Source organism: Crotalus tigris, unplaced genomic scaffold (genome assembly GCF_016545835.1).
Source record: "Crotalus tigris isolate CLP2741 ecotype Arizona unplaced genomic scaffold, ASM1654583v1 scf7180000018511.580666, whole genome shotgun sequence".
Classification (NCBI taxonomy): domain Eukaryota; kingdom Metazoa; phylum Chordata; class Lepidosauria; order Squamata; family Viperidae; genus Crotalus; species Crotalus tigris.
The window spans coordinates 268,570-291,756 of NW_024097047.1; positions in this window are offsets into that span (position 1 = coordinate 268,570).

Consider the following 23,187-nt stretch of genomic DNA (forward strand, 5'->3'; position numbering starts at 1 on the left):
TGTAGTGGATTCCATTATGTCATTCCCCACAAGGATCAATTTCAGATAGTATTGATTGACTCCATGTGATTTTGGAAACTTGCAATAAGATTCTGGAATTGAAGGGTAGTTAAGCCAATTGGTTAGACTATACAGATAAGCACTGTTGCAGAATTTGTAGACCTTACAGAACAAATGCAGCCTCTATGTATCAGGAAGGAATGTGGGTGTTTTCATTCCAATGGGTTGGAATCAGACTGAACTCTGCATTGAACAGAAATCAATGGGATGATGTTTGGATGTAATTTGATGTAATAGATGACATGGTATTCACATTTTCATATGAGCCTTTCCTTCAGAGCTATGCCAAAAGGTGGGACTAATGCACATATGTTCCTAATTTCTAAAACTGCCTTCAGTATTGTTTACATATGCTTTTATGTTGAGTTTTAAACACAATAGCAGTTAGCAGTTGCTTTATTGTAATTTTATTGGTGTTTTCATATGCCGTACAAATTCTGGATGTTGCTTTGGCAGAAGGAGTAGAGTATAAAATGCTACAAATGATTAAAGACATATAACTGGACCAGTGATCAAATATAGTGATCAAATCTAGTAATTATATGAAATAGCCAATGACTGTCCTTTTTTCTTTTTATTTGAAGTGGCACATAATGATGTATGAAAGAAATGAAATTGTGGAAACAACCTGATTAGCATATAGGAAGTTTAGATGCATTAATGAACTGGCTTAATTAACATGTTCATGGGTACATTGATCAGAGTTCAAAATGGAATGATGTTGAATGCCTAAGTAACACATTTAAATGAACAAGAAGCTAAGAAAAAGAATTAAAGATACTACAGGCTTGTATTTGAGGTTTCACTGTGTTTTATTAATGAATCTCATTAATTAGCTAATTAGTTGAAAGTTCACTCATTACATAATTGAAAATTTTAATCAATTGGCACTTCAAGGAGAAGGCTGATATTCTAATAAAATGTGGTATTATTTTGGGAAAGGGCAATATCATACTCTAGTAATTCTGAAAGAAACAATAAGAATGGGAAAACTAAAGTAATGTTTTATATGTAGCACAGATCAATAGAAATTGATATATACCTTAAGAAAAAAAAATAATAAATGAAGGCAAATATATGTGTCCCAGGATAATGTTGCAGGATCCAATCTGGGACTACTGGAATGTGTTAGACAGAAGTTCCCCGAGGATGGACTCCAGCATGAGTCCAAAATCTTGGAAGACTAAACCTCTGGTCCTGGTGATTGGCCCAAATTAGATCCTGCAAAAAAGATTAACCTAGAACAGAACAGAACAGAATAGGTTCAGGAATTCTGGGAGTTGAAGTCCACAAATCATAAAAGAGCCAAGGTTGCCTACCCCTGACCTATACCATCTCAGACTAATGACTGTCCAGTCTCTTCTTAAAAATCTCCAGCGATAGAGTGCCCACGATTTTTGAAGGCAGACTGTTCTACTGGTTAATTGTCCTCACTGTCAGGAAGTTTCTCCCTTAATTCCAGATTGCTTGTCTCTTTGACCAGTTTCCAACCATTGTTTCTTGTCCTGCCCTCGGATGCTTTGGAGAATAGTTTGACCCCCTCTTCTTTGTGGCAGCCTCCCAAATACTGGAATACTGCTTTCATGTCACCCTTGTTTCTTCTTTTCTTCGTATGTTTTAGTCTCCAGTGCAATGGTTAGAATGCAATATTGCAGATTAACTCTGTCCAGACTCTGGAGTTTGATCCTGATGGGGCTTGAGATTAACTGAGCCTTCCACCCTTCTGAGGTCAGTAAAATGAGGTTCTAGATTGTTGTAGGTAATATGCCGACATTGTAAACTGCTCAGAGATGCTGTAAAGCACTGTGGAGATGGTATATAAGTGCTATTGCTATGATATTTGGCATATATTTGTCTTAGTTTTCATTTGTTCTGTCTTTCTCTTCCTATTTATTTTAGCATATTTTACAGTCAAAAATAAGGATTTACAATGTATGGTTTTATCTTTAACATCATTTGCTGGCTAGAATCACTCGTTGAGATGGGCAGCTATATGAATTAATTAAACAAACAAACATAATGAGATGGGGCAGGGAGAGATATGAGGAATATTGCACAATAAATTTTCAGAGTATTACCTGATGTGATGTGATATCCCTACACTAGTTCCATATATTACTTTGAAGAGAAAAAAGCTGCAATAGTTGCTTTATGAGTCAAGATGTTTTTGATTCTACTCCTTAGTGCAAATAGAAAAATGGGAATAAATATCATGACTTTATATTTTAGAGCCATAAGTATTTAATTCCAATTGCTATTATTAGCAAAATGGATAAATAATGGCCAGACTTGAGTAAATATTTATTGTATTGGGAATTGGTAGTATTGTAAGGAAATTCCTTGTTTATGTACATTGAAGGCAATGGGTTATCCATTATGTAGCTTGGGATATTCAGCTTAATAGCAATGTCTGATTCGATTAATATCCAATGTTCCTTCACATCCAGTTCCAAAAGCTCTTCAGTTTTCATATCCAGGTATTTATATAGTGACCAGTGGGAGATACATTGCATACTCAGTTTGACTTCAGCAGTCTGGGAGAAAAAAAGCAGCTTATTGTGAAGCCATAAACCCAGTTGGTTTCAAGGCTGACATGATGGCCTTTTAAACTACTAATTGAATGTCAGCCCACTCAAATAATGGTGATCTCCAGACAATTATCATCCCTTCTGAAATTATGCACAGTAGAAACAGCAGCATAGTAAATCTCTGATTATAAGAGGGTTGCCAAGGAAACTGCTTTTTTTTTTTACCAATGTTCCATCACATTCTCTAAGATCAGCCTCTTGAATACCTCTTGACACTTGGGTAATATCACAAATCTTATTGAATTAAACTAAAGGGCCTTGTTTCCTAGCATTCTGTCTCCATTGAGAAGGCTGTAGAAAACAATAAAGCAGGACATAATAATGACCATTCCTGTCTAATATATGATGATAAGCAATTATATGATGTTAAAGCTTCATATGATCCTGGCCTCAGCCATCTTCAGTTTGTTTTCAGTTGCCACAGCAACAGGAGGAGGGAGATGTGTTTTTTAGTTTAGTCATAACAAATACTTTCTTGTGTGAACCAAGGTCAAGCTACCTAGGTTTTGGTGGGTTGAGCCAAAGTAGATAATTGGGGATTGTGATTTATGACATATTATAGAGGTGGGAAGTTCAACTTGTTACTTTGTAACCTTGGGGGGAGGGAACGTTCAGTCTTGGTTTCATCTTTGATTGTGCCAATACTATGTAGCCATTAAAAGTATTCTTTGAGGAAAGCAATTGCCTCAGAGTTCTTATTTCTTCTGGTTTCATTTATCTGAACCATGATGTATGAATCTAGGATGCAAAGTCAATAATCTGTGTCACCCAGTTTGGCCATCATTTAAGGCTTACAGTAGGACTTACATTAAGGGAATCAGAGACCTTATTTTGTTTTTAATCTGTTTATGACATATTTTTATTTACATCATAATGGCATCTCCTTATTATAACATTCAGACAGTCTTTTTAGCAGACTTAAAGTTGAATTGAATATTACTAGAATTTTTAAAGACACATAGGTTCTAAATTCACCATTCTGTTTATTTCACTCCCTTGGAAAATGAGAACAATTATAAGCTTTGGTTTGGATAAAAATGCTAGTCAATTTGATTAAAAAATACAGGTTGGCTTCTATTGCTTTGTTGTTGGTTTGTTGAACACTAGCATTAAAAATAAAAATAATGACAATCAATATTTCACAAATCTCTGAATTTTGTCCATCAGCTCAAGGAGGCACATCATAAATAAGTATTTTTCTTATTCCATATGAAAACTGAGAAAAACATTGCCTCACTTTTTATCAAAGAATCTTAAAAAAATTCAGAAAATATCCATTTCTGCAGCTTCAGCTGTAGATATAGAAACTCCTTTTTAAAAGTGTAAGTTTTCTAACAAAATGTGGGCTAGGAAATCTGTTCTTAGCCAAGAAATTTTTGAAGAATTTCAATAAATTCTTTAAAAATAGTACTGGGAGCATGGCTAGCTAACATGCTAAATTATATTTAGCTCAGGACTGTTAATTTTGAGTAGTTGAAGCTATCTAGGATTTCATTCAGGATTTTTTCTACCTGATCTGCAGAAGCTTAGAACTGGACTTCAAGTTTTACATTTGTCTTTCTAAAAATTCAGGAAAACAAATATTATATAATTTAATACATTTCTAGTAAGATTTTTATAATATTGAAACACACACATACACACAAGCAGTTCATTGGTATATCATTTGAAAGTACTATGAGTATTTATTCTTACAAGTCCTACATGATCAATGACTAGCCAACTTCCAATATTTTGGAGTGGATTCAATATTTTGAAGTGGAAAAAGGTTACAATAAGCTTTCCACATGATGCCAACTTAGAATCTGCACAAAACATCTTTTTTGGGGGTACTATGTACTCTGTATTTTGTCATGAAATTTACAATATTTTTAAATGAAAAAAGGGTTGCAATACAGACTGTAATATCTGCTTCAAAAACAATTTTACCAATGTGTTATGTTGTAGTCATGTGCTTTTTATCTGTAGGCAATGCTGGATCCTGGACAAGGCATGGGAAGAAACTATCGATTTAAAGACAATCATTGTATGTAACTTATACATGAAAATAAGGTTAAAATACACATAAAGTCAAAACATCCATGGTGTACATTAAGAAAATAAAAGATACAAAACCTGCTTAATAGTACATACCATCATTACTTTGGAAACCACAGCTATGTTCATGATTTTGATGAGTAATTCAAAATAGAGCTGGAAAGGACATTGGAGGTCTTCTAGTCCAACCCCCTGCTCAAGCAGGAGACCCTATACCATTTCAGACAGGTATATCCAGTCTCTTCTTAAAAACCTCCAGTGATGAAGCACCTACAACTTCTGAAGGCAAGCTGTCCCACTGGTTAATTATCCTCACTGTTAGGAAGTTTCTCCTTGATTCCAGATTGCTTGTCTCCTTGATTATTTTCTATCCATTGTTTCTTGTCCTGCCCTGTGGTGCTTTGGAAAATAAGTTGACTCCCTCTTCTTTATTTCAGCCCCTCAAACAATGGAATACTGCTATCATGTCATCCCTAGTCCTTCTTTTCTCTAGACTAGCCATACCCAAAACCTGCAACCATTCTTCATAGGTTTTAGTCTCTAGGCGTTTAATAATTTTAGTTGCTCTTCTCTACAAGAGACTCATGTGTACTCACCTACAATGCTCAGGAGTCTTAACCTTAACAGAGATAAGAATCTTCACTGAAAATATTCCTTTTTAATTTTGCCAGCATGTGTGCTGAGTTAAGAGTTTAATGTAGACTTTCCCAACCTAATGTTTTTAGTAAGATTTTATATACCTTGAAAATGATGTAGAAAAAGGACTGTAAAATCACATTGCTTTAATCAATGACAGAGATATTCTGTTCTCACATCATAGCCTGATCATTTTTTAAAAGCATGCACAGAGTTACTCTCTAGATCAGGCATGTCAAACTCATGATGTCGCGTGATGTCGCACATGATGTTCTGGGCCCAGTGCTCTTCAACATCTTCATCAACAATTTGGACAAGGGGATAGATGGGGAACTCATCATATTTGCAGATGACACCAAGCTGGCAGGAAGAGCCAATACTCCAGAAGACAGGTGTAAGATACAGGAGAATCTAGACATACTTGAACACTGGGCACTATCTAACAAAACGAAATTCAATGGTGAAAAAAGTAAGGTTCTACATTTAGGCAAGAAAATCCAAATGTACGGGTATAGTATAGGGGGTACCTTGCTCAATAGTAGTAACTGTGAGAGGGACCACAGAGTCCTAGTAGACAACCACTTAAATATGAGCCAACAGTGTACTGGGCTGCCAAAAAAGCCAACACAGTGCTGGGCTGCATTAACAGAGGGATAAATCAAGATCACGTGAAGTATTAATACCACTTTACAATGCCTTGGTAAGGCCACACTTGGAATACTGCATCCAGTTTTGGTCACCACGATGTAAAAAAGATGTTGAGACTCTAGAAAGAGTACAGAGAAGAGCAACAAAGATAATTAGGGGACTGGAGGCTAAAGCATGTAAGCAAAGGCTGCTGGAATTGGGTATGTCTAGTTTAACAAAGAGAAGGACAAGGGGGGACATGATAGCTGTGTTCCAATATCTCAGGGGCTGCCACAAAGAAGAGGGAGTCAAGCTATTTTCCAAAGTGCCTGAAGGCAGGACAAGAAGCAACAGATGGAAACTAATCAAGGAGAGAAGCAACCTAGAACTAAGGAGAAACTTTCTGACAGTTAGAACAATTAATCAGTGGAACAACCTGCCTCCAGAAGTGGTGAATGCTCCAACACTGGAAGTTTTTAAGAAGAGACTGGACAGCCACTTGTCTGAAATGGTATAGGGTTACCTGCCTGGACAGGGGGTTGGACTAGATGACCTCCAAGGTCCCTTCCAACTTTCACTTGTAAAAGTAAATAAACCCCAGAAAATTATTTACTGTGGATGCATAAAACTTTGGTTTAGAGTTTCCAGTGGAAAGATCACTTCTGAAGCAAGTGGGTGGTTAGTCTATTGACATAAAGGAAGTAGTGGATTTATTTTGGGCAAGTTTCAGAGTATGAAAGAAATAAGAGACAAGATAATTAGAAAATAATACCATGAAACTATGACACATTGTGCCAAACAATCTGCACCAGAGTTATGTGATTAAAATAGATTATTAGGAGCAATAAGAAGGCCACATGAATTAGCAAGTATCATGTCACAACTGTGTAATTTGCTTTAAAATACTCCATTTTCTTTCCTTATATTTTATTTCAACAGGGAGAAAATTCAGGTAACATCTTCAATCAATCAATCAGTACTGCAGGCCACTTTAGCTGACTGTGTTCAGCAGGTCAGCAGTTCAAATCTCAGCAGCTCAAGGTTGACTCAGCCTCCCATCCTTCCGGGGTAGGTAAAATGAGGACCCAGATTGTTGGGGGCAATGTATATATATATATATATATATATATATATATATATATATATATATATATACACATATATATATATATATATACATTGCTTACTGGTGTACACCGCTTAGAGAGTGCTTGCACTTAAAGCGGTATATAAGTCTCATAAATAAATAAATAAATAAATAAATAAATGTATTATGATCACTGACTAGTAATTAATATAATTCCATAACAGAAATGATACAACAAAAATTAAGATTCAAGAAAAGAAGATTCATACAAGCCTAGTTTAATGAAGAGAAGGACTAGGGGTGACATGATAGCAATGTTCCAATATCTCAGGGGTTGCCACTATTCTCCAAAACACCTGAAGGCAGGACAAGAAGCAGTGGATGGAAATTAATCAAGGAGAGAAGCAACCTAGAACTAAGGAGAAATTTCCTGACAATTAGAACAATTAATCAGTGGAACAACTTGCCTCCAGAAGTTGTGAATGCTCCAACACAGGAAGTTTTTAAGAAGAGATTGGACAACAATGTGTCTGAAGTGGTATAGTCCTGAGCAGAGGTTGGACTATAAGACCTCCAAGGTCTCTTCCAACTCTGCTATTCTATTCTATTCTATTCTATTCTATTCTATTCTATTCTATTCTATTCTATTCTATTCTATTCTATTCTATTCTACTCTACTCTACTCTACTCCTGTTCTATTCTATTCTATTCTATTCTATTCTATTCTATTCTAAATAGATTGTCCCCTTTATCTAAAATGAGATCCAAATATTTTGAATAGGTCTTATAGTTTAACAATGTATGCAGTACAGGAGAAAGAGAAAGAGAGAGTGAGGAACAGAAGGAAAGAGAGGTTTTCTTCAAAACCATTTAATTAATTTTTTTCCTGATATTTTAAATTTTAGATGAGGTTTACCCACTCAGGATTACTTGCTAACTTTACACCGAGGTCATAAAATGTCAGGATATGCCAGGTTGCATGTTGCTGAAAGGCAGATGGTGTTTCGTCCCATTTTTACGTAGCTGAGCTCACATACAATTCCATTACAAGCAATAACTCAGAATAATTTCACCAGCTGTAGAGCAATATCTAAACTGGAATGACGGGTACTTCAGAATAATGAAACATTTTTAAGACTGGCACACTATGCTATGTTTTTTCACCTCCACTAGTTTCATTTGAATTGAATTCAATTCCCATGGATTTTGACCATTGAGAAATGAACTTTCAAATATCTGGAAGGCATCAAGGCTGCTCTTCTGGCTAGACACCAGTTTAGCTTGTTGACATGCATACATACAAATTCAGACCTTATTTTTTTCTTAGGTATCCTCCCCTGATAGAGAAGGCAGGGGTATCTACCAGGGACAGACCCTTTTAAGAGGTGGAAACTCCGTGATGGAAAAACTCATTTGTAAGATAGGAAGGTATTTTGGTAAATAGTTTAATGGTCAAGGGATTTAGCTCATCAGCTATAACAGCACAGAAACAAATGTCATGGATTATTTATAGAAGTTAAATTAATACCTTTCTATAAAGCATCTTATAAAGAAAAATAACCCAAATGAATCTAATAAGAGTGTGTATTTTTGGGTAGGTGTAATTATTAAAAAAACTCTCCCAAAACATTGAGACTGTAATTCCAAGTTCACTGATGGAAGAAATCCTATTGAAGTTAACAGGATTTGTTCCCGTGTAAACATACACAATATTGTCTACATAAAAGGACCAGTGCTTTTTTTCTAAAAAAAAAAAAAAAAAAGTGGCCGGAACTCACACACATCATACAACCCGCCTTGCCTACCCTACAAGGTTCCATCCCAAAAAGGTGCCGGAACTCCGTTCTGGGTGTTCTATGAGAAAAAAATCCCTGAAAAGGACTATATAGTTCTGACATAAGAGACATCAAGTGGCAGCACCAATAAATCCATTCCTTTTCATTCACTAGCAAAGATTTATGATATAAAAATAACTACACATTTAGTGGAAGTTTAAGCCTGGGGATTGCTCTTGGCAGAATGTTTCAAAAACAATAAAGTCCATCTACTAAGTTAGCTGTATTAAGCTAATAGCAAAAAGCCTAGAAGTGGACCTGCAAGCAAACTGCAAGTCAGTGGAAACAAGCCAAGATTAAGGAAATATGTTTTCTGAAACCTGGTCTCAACATCAGTGTGTTTAAATCATCTGAGTCACATTAGGTTATCTATAATTTATGAGTGCTTCTTAAGCTTTCTTGAGTTTTATTTGTACCCAAATAAAATTAACCGTGCAGCGTTTCCTAAATGTTTCTTATTCAAGGCCTGGCTGAGGTGTGAACCCAAACTTTCCAGATTCAGTCATCTTCTCCTTGAACCATAATAGCTTTTGCTTCAGTGAAGGTAGATTAAACTTTCCAAACTCTTATAATTGGATTTATAAAATTCACTGCTGCTTTTTATTGGAGATGAGTAAGTGGAGTAGATAAGTAATAATAGGTAAGTAGATAAGTAAGTAGAGTAGATCATTAAAGATTAAAGAGAGACTCAACTAAAAGACCAGAACTAAGGAAAAACTTCCTGACAGAATAATTAGTCAGTGAAATGGCTTACTAATTCTCCTTCTCCAATATTCCCACGTTTTTGTGCTACTATCACTATTGCTTCTACATCTATTGTTTTCCTCTATCTATAATTCAATGAGTAATTCCCAGAAAAAGTAATGCAAACTCTTCTTCCTCATTTTGTCATGTCACCTTTACTCAAAGAGAACAGGGAGAGAAAGCAAGATGGAAAGCCATGGAAAAGGTTTCAGGATCTGGAACTGGGATTGGGACCCTAGTGACATGAATTTTGGCATAAGGATAACAACTCCTCAAGTCATCCCTTACCAATATAAATATTTATTGATTAGATTGATATCCTGCCTTTATTTCATGCAACTCTTGAGTGCTGTAGGCGGTAGGGCTCCCCTCTTCTATTTTCCCCACAATAACCCTGTGAAATGGGTTGGCTTGATGGAAACTAACTGCCTCAAAGTCACCAGTCAGCTTCTGTCTCTAAGAGAAGATCAGAGCTCACAGTCTTTAGGTTTCTGTTCCAGCACTTTAACCCTTGCAACAAACTGACTTTCACTAGAAAAGTGTCTCCAAATGTATATTGGTATAACGTGATTTGTATTATAACTGGATATAAGACCTTTTTTTTTTTGTTGTTGTTAATTGCGAAGTCGTGCCCGACCCATCGCGACCCCATGGACAACATTCCTCCAGTTCTTCCTGTCCTCTACCATCTTCTGGAGTCCTTTTAAGTTCTCACCTACTGCTTCAGTGATTCCCTCCAGCCACCTCATCCTCTGTCGTCCCCTTCTTCTATTGCCCTCAATCTTTCCCAGCATTAGGCCCTTCTCCAGTGAGTCCTTCCTTCTCATTAGGTGGCCATAAGACCTTTTACATTAACATAATGTAAATGCAACTGAAATATTCACTTCCATCAAGATTACAGAATTTTATACAGATTGCTGAATTTTATTTGCTATTGCTTATCCACCTATCCATCCTAGGTTCTCCTAAATTGTGGAATTTCACTTTTCTGTGACCAATGAGAAATTAATTTTCAACATCAGTAGGCATCAGTCATAACTGTACATAAGACAGCAGGTCTGTAGGAACAAAATATTTCTTTTGGAATTTATGACGTTGCTTGGCCTCTTAATAATTAAATAAGTCATGTTACTAAGCAAGAACAGCTTTCCTATTTACTTGAAAAAGGTGGCATTTGGTAAATTTCCACAAGAGAACAGAATTTGCGAAACCAACAAAGATGGATGGGATAACAAGGACTGTAGGTAATTGATGCTCTTTCCCCCATCCCTCATACTACCTGAATTAATGTATGATGCTATTAATCCATCCCTTTAAAAAATATAGAACAGGACCTCTATCATGTGCAAATATCTTCATCTCTATCATGTGCAAACATTTCTTTCTTACATGCCCTCAGCAGATTTTTTAATTATAATTAGAAAATGAAGAGTTTCAGAAATACAAGAGTGCTGTGATTTCAGATGGTGCCCTGTGTAAATGAGTATAGGAACCTTTTGGAAGTTACAGCACACATCTGGAATACAGTACATTTAGCTTTGTCAGAGAAAATTAACATGTTCTGCTTAGCATTTTTAGCTAAGTGTGTATTAATATGAGAAGCAATGATTAAATAAGTCTAGTCAAATTCAAAATTGATATCCACTCATCTCCTTACCCAGCACCAGAATTAAGAATGCAGGAAGTGCAGTAATCAGTAGATGATCCAAAGTTCATGCTCAAGTACAAGTAGAAGTGAATAATCCCAGGCAATGTCACGCTTCAAAAGCAGAGTTCAAGTTCAGGCCAAGAAGAGCTTAAATGGCATCCTTAGCAAAACGTGAGAATGCCAAAATGAGAAGACACACACCGTGACCCAATCACTTCAATACTGTGATTACAATATCTAATGAAAAAGTACTTGTGAATATTTATTTATTTATTTATTATTTATGAGACTTATATACCGCTTTAAGTGCAAGCACTCTCTAAGCGGTGTACACCAGTAAGCAATGTATATATATATTTACATTGCCCCCAACAATCTGGGTCCTCATTTTACCTACCCCAGAAGGATGGAAGGCTGAGTCAACCTTGAGCCGGTGAGATTTGAACCGCTGACCTGCTGAACAGTCAGCTAAAGTGGCCTGCAGTACTGCACTCTAACTGCTGTGCTACCTCGGCTCATATAATCTTGATTTATGAAGATGTGGCTAATATAATGTCCTAGATTCAGGCTGGTAAAAAGTGATTATTAATGATCAAAGTGATTATTAATGATCAAAAAGAAAAAATATAGTTTTCTTTATCAACACTTACCATTACTGGTACATAGACAAACAACTAGTTGAACAAATTAGATTTTTCAAATATCTAGAAGGTTTTTCAACCCTTCAGAATAAAGAAAGCTCACTTAAATTTAATTTTCTCCTTTCCTAAAAGAGTGCAGCAATTGTTTTAAGATTGCGTCCTGCTGCAAGAACTTATTTCCTCAATTTCTATATGGTGTGCAGTTAGACTCTTTTCCCAACTTTCCTGACCTTCTATGTTTTCTGCTGCAATTTCTGAAATACATATGATAACAGGCACATCCACAAATTCACTGCCAACTAGTGATGTATATTTTTTGTAAATCTTAATTTTAGTGCAACGATGCAGAAATTACTGTCAAGCCTGCATAATATAACCTCAGGTTAGATATGGAGCTTCTTAATTGTAAGTGCAATTGGAAAGAGATCCCTTTGGATAAATTTCAGAATTTATCAGACGTGTATATTGTTTAGCCTTTGATGGTTTTGAAGCTTCTGAGAAGGCAAATTGACTATTAATATCCTCAAGGGTAAATATGACTTATTGCTATATTAGTCAGAAAATCTTGAAAAGAGGGGGAAATGTTTCTTGAGCTCAGTTTACCACTTTTAAGATGTTTGCTATTGTTGGTATTTAGATTTATATTTTCTCCAGGAGTTCAAGACAACTTAGATATGGGGTAAATGGTGCTGAGGGAGAATGAAAGTCACTTAGTAAATATCCAAGAAACTGAACTAAGACCTTATTTTTCCTAGTCCTAGTGCAACGTCTTAATCATTAAATACATAGGCATCACTCTTATATTAAAACAAAGAGTTATATAGTTATATTCAACATTGTTATGTGATGTTTTATGTATAAAACCCTCATTGTTTTATGACCTTTATCTGGACAAAATGGTGTATCATAGGGCAACAACTTTGAACCAGGGTACTTCAAATGGGCTAACTTACAGAATGTGTCCAAATCCAGGGCCCACAACTCCTGAGGGAATGAAATGTGTGGAAGTTGTTGTTACTTCAGTGTTACTGGCTGCTACTGGGATGTTTTGTGGTCATGTGATCTTCATTTTCAATGTTCTGTGACAGTTTCTTGGCCAATCTCGCAATCTCTCACACACTGCACACCCAGTAGCAAGGAACTGACTCCTCATATGACTCTTTAAAAAGCCACAACTTTAAGGAGCATGAGGAAAAGTTTAAATATTTTTATTGCTTTATGTGCTCCTTTTCTCGAACACAAACAAGCACATCTGTCTTTATCTCATCTTTGTTCAGGAACTCAAGGCGCATGTTTAGTACTCTATCCTCCTATATTTCTTCACCTCAACCCTGTGAGGTAGGCTGGACTGAAAGTAAGCTGCTATAGCTGCAGATGGAGTACAAATTGGATATCTCTGATGTCAGTCAAATATATTAGTCAATATGCCTTAGTCCTCGCTCATCCTGTTTCATTTTTCAACTGCTTTCTTCTCTGAAACTGAGTGCAGACTGGCCCTTCCTTTGGCCACCAGGTATCAGGTAGAGTAATCCTGCCCCAGCCCTCAGAGGTCATGTGATTCTATTTTTAAACAGGTTCTGATAGTTTCCTACAATTCAATTGTTTATATTCAATATTGTCAGCAGAATTATGTTACATGGACTGAGAGGGAGGATGTCATGGTCAAGAGATGACACTAAATATCATTGGAATATGGCAAGAAAGCGGAGAGATGAAGAAATGAAGGATGAAAGGGCTGCACATCTCCAGAATCAAAAGGAAAGGTACAGAATGAAGAGACATGAAAGATGGAGGAGGAAAAAAAAGATCAACTTGAAACAGACGCTAATTATCGTGAGAATTCCTCAACACTTCAATACCCGCCTTCAAGAGCAAGACCTCAACAGAGAGAGAAATGCATGATTTGCACAATGTAATATTTATGCTGATGTTAGACTGATGGCCAAAATCTGCCTTTACTGTTGTGAATTCCTATTCCAAGGACATCCAATCATCATACAAGGTATGGTGATGATTCATATCCCCTCTACAGATGTTTTTCAGAAATGGGAGGATTTGACATCAAACAGAATCATAGATTTTTTTCCATTTAGATAAGGAACTACAGCAGTGGTGGCAAACCTTTTAGAGACCAAGTGCCCAAACTGCAACCCAAAACTCACTTATGCATTGTCGGGTGCTGGGTGGGTGTGGCCACCAAGTGGGCGTGGCCACCAACTGTCAGCTCCTGCTCGCTCACTCACTCGCTGTCTGCTCCGACTTGTGCTCGCTCTCAAGCTGTCGGCAGCAAATGCTGCTTCCACAGAAAGTTGCTCCTTTTATAACCTCTCACTTATTCCCAGACTGCGCATGCGCGGAGAGGAGGAGAGAGCAGTTCAGCCCAGCAATGGCTCATGTGCCATCAGAGACGGCTCCGCATGCCACCTGTGGCACGCGTGCCACAGGTTCGCAACCACAAAACTACAGTATCACTGAAAGGATGATCCAACAGGTTGTCTAGATTTATTAGCAGAACAGTTGATGATATTTCTCATTTTTATTTCATTTCAAAGTATTCTTTTTTTAAATGATTAAAGTGATTGGATTTGAGGAATAACTGAGTAAAATTTCAGAGAGCTTTTTTTCTGTGTAAGCTAATTTTTCAAGGAAAGAGCATTTTTTTTCTTCCAGTGAGCCTGCAAGCCATTTTGACTATCATAATCACTTCCCATTATGTGAGTGATGTGTCTGTTTTCTTGTCACGAAAGGGCTTTAAACCTTTAACTCTATATAAGGCCCACTGGCACAGAAGTATCAGATGAAGTTCTTTAAAAAAAAAAAAAAAAGGGGGGGGGAAAGACTTCTTCCAGATAAAATGCACAAGAAACCCAAGGAAATCTATGAAATCATGTGGTTAAAATTATTGTATAATTTGCTGATGAGTCATGAAAACTATTGCTTGAAATTTCAGAGATCTCTCATCATTTGAAAATAATTTACTTGCCTGTTTTTCTTTCTTTTTTGATTCCTTTATAACTTACTTCAGCAAGAAAATGATTTGTGTTTTGTCCCTACCATCTGTTGCCTGTTTTTCAGAAGTTGTTAACTCATCCATTCCTTTTGCATTAGCTGCTTGAAAACATATGGTGAAGGTGGTAGAAGTGGCCTCTTCAAATCTTGTTCCTGTGTGGGTTGGCTTGACTGCCCTTGAGAATCCTGGAGAGGTTTGTCACCCAGACCATTACATAAAAGACAAATAATTTATTAATAATTATATGGGTGGAAGAATAGAACGAAGAGCTTGTCAATGATTTTTATGTTCTAGTAACCTCCGTATGGAAGATAAGAATTGGATTAACATCTTAACATTGTTCTGTTGACCAATTAGATCAATAGAATGGGTATTTTTTCAAGGGATTATACTTGAAAATACATTTAAAATTTGACAATAAGCAATAAGAGAAAAGTTATGATTTTCCACATATGAAGCCCATGGATTTGTTGGGACTTGGAGGGGATATATAGTATAACTTCTGTAGCAAAGCAACCTTCAGGAGCCAATGAATCAGTGCTCTAATTACTTATTTCAGTTTCTGGTTTGGCAATTGGAAAATAGCAACATGCAAGTACATGCATATATAATAATATGCAAGTGCATAGTTTTAGATGAAAACATTAATGATACAAGGGACACATTGCTTGTCCACACACACACAAAAAAATCTTTCTCCCAAAGTAGACATCTATGTACCGTGATCCATTTGGAAGACATATGACAGAGGAGAAACCCAGTTTCACTTCAATCAGGAGTTTCCTAAAACCAAACAGTGAATTCATTTTTTACACAGAAGCAACTGCTAAAACAACAATAAAATGCATATTCAGAGTTTGTCAACTCTTTATTTTAACAGAACAATCAAGGTCACAAGAAGTGAAAAGGTTACAAATAGTTCTGATTAACTGAGCATCACTTTTAAAATATGGTCTCACACATTTAGGGAAAAGCACAGTACTTTGACAGTGGATTATGATTACCATCCTCTTGCCCAGCAGACCACACTGCTGGGCTGCCAAAAATAATCTATTAACATACCTATTTATGTGTATTACATAATACTCATTGTCATCCGTAACATGCTGGAGAGGTTAGAAGAGAACAAAATAATAATAAAAAGTAGCAATGAAAGAAACAGTGTTTTGCCAAGCTGTCTTGCTCTAAATGAAAGTGTTGAAGGGAAAGATATGCATATTTCTTTTGTGCAATTTTAGTTTTTGCTTTCTATAGCAAAGCAAATTGTTTAATGTTGAACAGGAGATGGAATATATTGAATTTTGATGTGCCAGAGTAGAGGTGAGACAGACTGAGATTATATGTGCAGGTTGCAGCAAAGACAAGCACCTGTTACTTTGGGAACTGTGCCAAAACATTTGTGGATGGATATTGGGCTGAAGTGTTAAACTTAACGATCTGAAGATCTTTTGTGGTTTCCTTCAATACAAGTGATCATTATTACCCAAAAACAGCTTATTTCTAGCAGCACTGTTAGAAATCTGTGGACTTCCAGTAACACAGACAAAAGTGTTTTTTTTACCTTTTCAGAAAGATCAAAACAATATTCATTTGATAAAGATTTGATTTCCTCTTTATGCTTGCTAGCTGAACAATCAAGATTTTTAAAAATGATTTATTTATACTGAACCCTCCTTGTCATGCTTTTCGGGTACAGTTGCAGTATAAGAAAAAGAGATATTGAGTAGACCAAAGTGAAGACAGGGAAGAGGAATCAGATATCTCTGCTTCATCAGACTAATATTTCTAGAATTCTGATGCAACCACTAAGAGGATTTTATTTCTTGTTGCTTTCAACTACTTTACAATCTCTGCGTTGTAAGGAGCAGGCAAGATGACACAGGAAGAAGTGATCTCCTGAAGATCACTTAGGTCTTAAATAGAGCTATCAATGTTTGGCATTGTGTCCAGAAGCAAGAAGAGAGACAGAATGGTGTATTGATCAAGATGTCAGACAGAGACTATGGAGATCAAGGTTCAAGCCTCTTACTAAATTATGAAGTTTGCTAGGCATAGTTAGACCAGCCCTTCTTTCTCAGTCTGAACCACCACACAGAGAAGTAAGGAACTTCCTCTAGAGGCCATCTTGTGCTCTCTGAGAAAAGGAGGACATATATACACAACAGGGCAGCTTTGACTCCTACTTTGAGATCTGAAGATACTACATAGCAAAGTAACAAAATAATTGGGAATAATGGCTAATAGGTTTTACTGAACTATTTTCCAATTCCACATTTTATCACTTCATTGAAGATAATGTAGTTAGAAGTCCTTTAGAGCACTGCCACAAGAAAAGCTTGTAATATTTGATTTGATTTGCCTCACCAGTGCAGCATAGGACAGACTGAATAGTATTCACCAGCTAAAAATGTGGAAACATATATAACTAAATATTACAAGAGTTTGAATTAAAAGGTCCAAATAAGTTCTGTAGGCTAAAAAGCTGTGAAGAGGCACAGAAATATAGAAATATCTTTTTTCTATCAAGATGTTTTGGACTGGATACATGGTTCCAACAATTGTATTCAAATCATGATCTAGGCTAAAATCAAGAAGACTACATGATGATTTGTATGAATCAGGCCTAATTTAGTTACAGCCACAGGGACATTGAAAGGCCTAGAACCTTTAAAACCATTGCACAGAAGGATCTAAAGCAGGGAGTCAAACTCGCAATGTCACGTGATGTGTCGCGACATATCGCAACTTTTTTCCATTGCCGGCAATGGGATGGGCGCGGTTTTAACATGATGCATCCGGCCTGTGGGCCGGTAGTTTGACATCCCTGATCTAAAGCATGGCTAATCTAGTCTAGATCAAACCACTTGTGACTACATATCTGTATTCCCCTATTCTGCAGGATCAAGTAGAGCTTATCCTAAATTTCTTAAAGTTGAGACATTGGAAAGTTTGGTGGAGAAGAATCTCAATTTTGATTATGGCTGCATGTTTTAGGATTAAGTTTTGATCCTACTTGTGGACTAGTATCTGGCAATTGGATGCTAGGAATTTGTATTCTCTAGGTAAAACAGGCCAGGGGCTGTGGATTATTGTTTATTTAGCAGCATCAATCTGCTGAGAATGCTTCTTTCAACATCCAGTTGTGATTTTGCAGAACTTTTTATAGTGCCAGTGTTTGCTGCTTCTGACATGATGAAAGCTGATTTTATAGCTCAGACTCCCTTATCTTGCTGATCCCCAGTCCAAATGTATTGAGACTACAACTATCAGTATTCCCAAATGGTATGTTAAATAGACTCTGAGGAATTGTCATTCAATGCATCTGGAGGACACTACTGGGAAAGGCTGCTGTTGGTTAGTTGATATTGATACCATCTGGGCTACAAAAGGCATATTTGTTTAGGGTGCAATAAATCAGAGTTTATCAACCTTAGGAACTTTAAAATGTGTAGATTTTAATTTACTCTCTCCTGTACCTAGTGGTTAGTATCTAATAACGGCTGTCTAATATTTTTAAATAATTGTTGTTTTTATGTATTTATTGTTTTACTTAATTGTTGTATGTCACCCAAAGTTATTTCTTGTGAGATGGATGGCCATATAAATTTGATAAAATAAATAAATAAAATAAACTCCCAGAATGCATGCTGGCTGGGGATTTCTGGGATTTGAAGTTTACATGTCTTTAAATTGTTAAGGTTGCAAAACACTGGTGTAATTGATTGCTTAGGTGGGGATATTAATAGGGTTGTGTCTGTTATTATGCTATTTAGGCAAATGGCAGAGTTGGCAAAGCTATCAGACATAGGCTGCAGACATCCAAATCTTTACTAAAAAGAAGGAAAGAATTAAAGGCTTTCAGTGTTCTAATTGTTGACTAGAGGTTTCCAGCTCAAATTTGATTGTTTTGCTAAGTTTGGCACTTGCCTAAATGGCATAATCTGTTACTCTCCAAGTAAGTTGGATGAGAAATCCTATTATTTTCTGCTAGCATGATTGCTTTCATCTGTACATCTATGGAAAATGGAAGAGTTTGTCTGACTTTCCATTCATGAATATTCTCTAGGTAATTTCCTTGTACATTTATGGAGTGTGTGTTGAATGTTATTTCCGTGTACCAATTTGCTCTTTGTTAATGGTTTTTACAAAGAAACAGGAGCTACTTTTATAGAGATGATGCTTTGCTACAATTATTACACCATCATACAATATTGTTCTAAAATGTAAGTATAAGAGAGCCCTCTAGTGATGACAATGTTATGGTAGTTGAAGATAACAATAATAGACAATAACATAACATGGCTGCTTCCTGAGTGTAAAATGAGCTGAAATTGAAAAGTAGGATAGGGGCTCATATCATTAATGATTGTTAATGATTTGATCCCCTGTACATAGTATACAGTTGATTTCTAAATCCCTTCCCGTCCCCAAAGATGAAGGGGGAAAAAATCTAGAGCTTCAAATTAACTTGTAGTGAGTACTTATTTTGACAGCCAGAATTCTCCAACACCTAGGAATAGCAATAGCCCACAAACCCACAGCCACACTCCACCAGGAATTATCCAGAATCAAAGACAAGATACAGAAGAATGAAAGAAACAATATAATCTACAAAATAACCATTGCAACCAATTCTATCTACAACCAGCCTATGAACCCCTCAGAATCCAAATCAACCTCAAAGCCAACTAGAGACAGCACCGACCCTCAACCAACCCACGCAAGCCCCCCCCCACCAGGACTTCACCTTCCAATGACTCTGGCCAGATGTAACCTCCCCATCACAAGACCCATCAGAAGATTCTCACTGATGACTGACACCTGACCCATCACAAGACCCTCCCTTGACACACTCATACCTGAAGCCCTTATAAACAGAAGAACACTGACAATGACATGTTACATGATGATGTTACCTAGCCTGGTAACGTAACATTTGGAAACCAACCTATAATTTCAGAGACAAACCTTTACCCTCATCCTACACTCAAGCTACAAATATCTGCAATTATTGCAAGCTTATTTTATTTTTTATTTAATTTATAATTATATTTAAAAAAGATCAAACCTCATTTTATTCAAAACTGGAAAATGCAACAACCAAGTAAAGAAGTGTTTCAAGTTTCCCACACTTTGCATTTATGGTTAGTGTCCTTAAGACACTAACATTTAATAAAAAAATTATTTTAAAAATGTAAAATGGCCCAAACAACAGCAGAAAATGGCCACTTCTTTATTAGGCAATAAAAAGCTAATTTGCTTTTTAGTTTATTTTAAATTTTGGCACCAGTTCTACAGATCACTTGTATCCTAGCAATGATCCCTGGGCAAAAAGTGGGAACTTTTGTTCTCTGCTGTAGATTTGGCCTATGCTTGTTTGTTTGTATATTTTATTTCTTCATATATCAAGGCCAGGTTTGCAGCCTTGGTTTTCTTCACACAGATATGATGACTTTTTTCATTTTTAATGTATCAGACATTCCATATGGTTTTGGGTTGGATGGACTGCTCAGCTGAAAGTGGCTATTTGTGGGCAAATAAACTTTCCAATCTTGGAAGGAAAGCTTTGGATCTAAACATTTTGTTTCATTATAGCTTGCATTAGAGCTGTAATGAGCTGCTTTAAAGTTTGATAATAAAAAGAGATACTATGCGCAATAATTGTTTGGAGTAGACAAATAATGCCATCTATTGATTTTGTATTATATGTTCATCAAACTGTACTGACAATTGCTGGCAGGGACCAAAATCTAAAATGCCTCAGAGCACCAAAGTGCCTTTCCTTGCAACAGGATACAATGTTGAAAAAGGTCAAGGCTAAATAAAGCTGCAGAGTTTCATTAAATGCAAAGGAATGTTGACCATGTTTAATTTAATTTCAGAAGAACTTACATATGATTAACTTTTTTTCTGGACTAGGGAAACTTGACATATGGACATTTTCACGTGGACTGTCTTAAAATGACGTTTATGCTGATATCTGATTATGTTGTTCTATGAAACAAAGTTTCATTGGAAGGAAAAACTTTAATTAACATGAGTGATGAAAGATATTGTCTGAAGAGCAGCCAAAATCTATTGTATTTTCTATTGCCAAATTGCCAATCACCACTGAATGCCATTCTTGCGGTCCTTTTTCCTGTATTCCTTTAGGCAATGCTTTTCTATCATTCGATAGCTGCTTTCAGCTTCTTGGTTACACAGACTAGTTCCGATTTGAAGCCAGCTACACTATCCTAGTATGCATAGTTCTCGCTTACTGACTACATGTTCAATGATTATTCAAAGCTACAACAGTGCTGAAAAAGGAGCTTTCTGACTGGTCTTCAAACTTGTGATGGTTGCAGCATCTCTGTGGTCACAAGATCATGATTTGAGTGCTTGCCAACTGACATATATTTATGATGCTTGTAGTGTCCCATGACTATATGAGCACAATTTCTGATATTCCTTGCTGGCTCCCCACATGCAAAGTCAATGGGGAGGCTGGTAGGAAGTCACAAGCTGGCCACATGATGTTGTGCTTTAATGACCTGTGATGATTTGCTTAACAATCACGACCAGAACTGATGAACTGATATTGTTAGAGTTGATGACGTGCCTTTTGACTTTATGACCATGTTGCTTAGCGGTAGAGTTGCTGGTTCCAACTGTGGTCAGTATGTGAGAATTACCTGTAACAATTGTCCTTAAGGAGATTGTATTTTAGATGTACTTAGCAAGTAGCAATACCTAGGTGATTGTGGCTGATAGTGCTTGATTATTGATTTGATTTGATTGGTTTGAGTTATGAAGCCACCCTGACTCAAAACTGATCCTGGGTGGTATACAGCTAAATCCAATATGAAATCTAAAATAAATAAAATAAGCAAAACAAAGATAACTCTCATAACATGAGAAAGACAAATCACAACTAAAATCAACAATGCCTATTAAATAGGCATGCATACTACTGAATTGTCCCTGAGCTTAAGGGGGGTGGGGAAACCCCCTGTTTTAAAAGTTGTTTCAAAGCATGCAGAAGTCAAAACAATCTAAACCTTCAGGGGAATGTTATTCCAAAGGGCAGGCATTGCATCAGAGAGTATTTCCGTACTTTTTGCCAAGAAAATAACATGAAAATGTTCCATTCTTACAAGTTACATTAGACTTGAGGAAACTTTATCTTGTTTTGCTTGCATTTGACTGATGGTTTGATACTGTACTATGTGTTCTCTTTGGATCTGTAAAGCAATCAGAGCATCATCTCCCTCATTTACAAAATTGTCAAAGTTTCTAAAAATATAGTTTCAATGTTAGCTTATCCCAAATGGGCATTCTCCAGATCCAAGAATTCTAGTCACCATAGCCCAATGTCCCTGCAGGGTGCCAGGTTGGAGAATAGCAATAGCAATAGCATCTTGACCACAGTACTTTACAACACTCCCTATGCAGTTTACAATGTCAGCATATTGTTCCCAATACTCTGGGTCCTTATTTTACTGACTTCAAAAGAATGGAAGGCTGAGTCAACCTTGGTCAGCTGATCAAACTCCTGGCTGTGGGCAGAGTTTGCCTGCATTCTAACTACTGTGCCACCATGGCTTTTCTCTACTAGAAGGCTTTTCTCTAGCTCACATTGTCTGGCTGTATTTGTAAAGAAGAGGAATTATTCTCCAGCTTTGGAAATCAGCATTCAATAGTCTGTCCATTCAGAGGGAGCTTTGTTGCTGGTGCGTCTGTGAAATTCCATGAACAGCTTTCTCTTCACTAGATGCAAAGCATAGAAGTCTTTTAACAGTACTGCAAATCTAATACTCTAAAACATTCAATTTCCTGTTTCCCAAGCAGAGCTCAGCGCCATTCCAAAGGACTATCACATGGAAGAGAACATACAAAAAAATCCTCTTGTTTGCATATCTGAGGTACCAAGTCGAGAGGACAAAACCTGCCCATCCTTTTTATTTGGCAACTATCTTTTTTATTAACTTTTTTTATTGGTGTCAGCACATTGCATGTCTCCTTCTAAAAATTCCGGTATGTCCCTCATCAGATTTAGAATCCTTTCTTCTTCCCAAGAACATCTATTTTGTTTAGGAATTCACATCTGAATTTCCAGGGTATGATTTATCAAGGACAGGAAAACAAGCGATTCTTTTAAAACAATTGTTTTCCTCTTCTTGGAATATTACAATGTTGACCACCCCAATGGATCTACTCTCTTGCTGGACTTCTGCCAGCTAAAACATCATAGAGATGTTTATGATACCAAAGTCTTTTGTTAAAGTTCAGAAA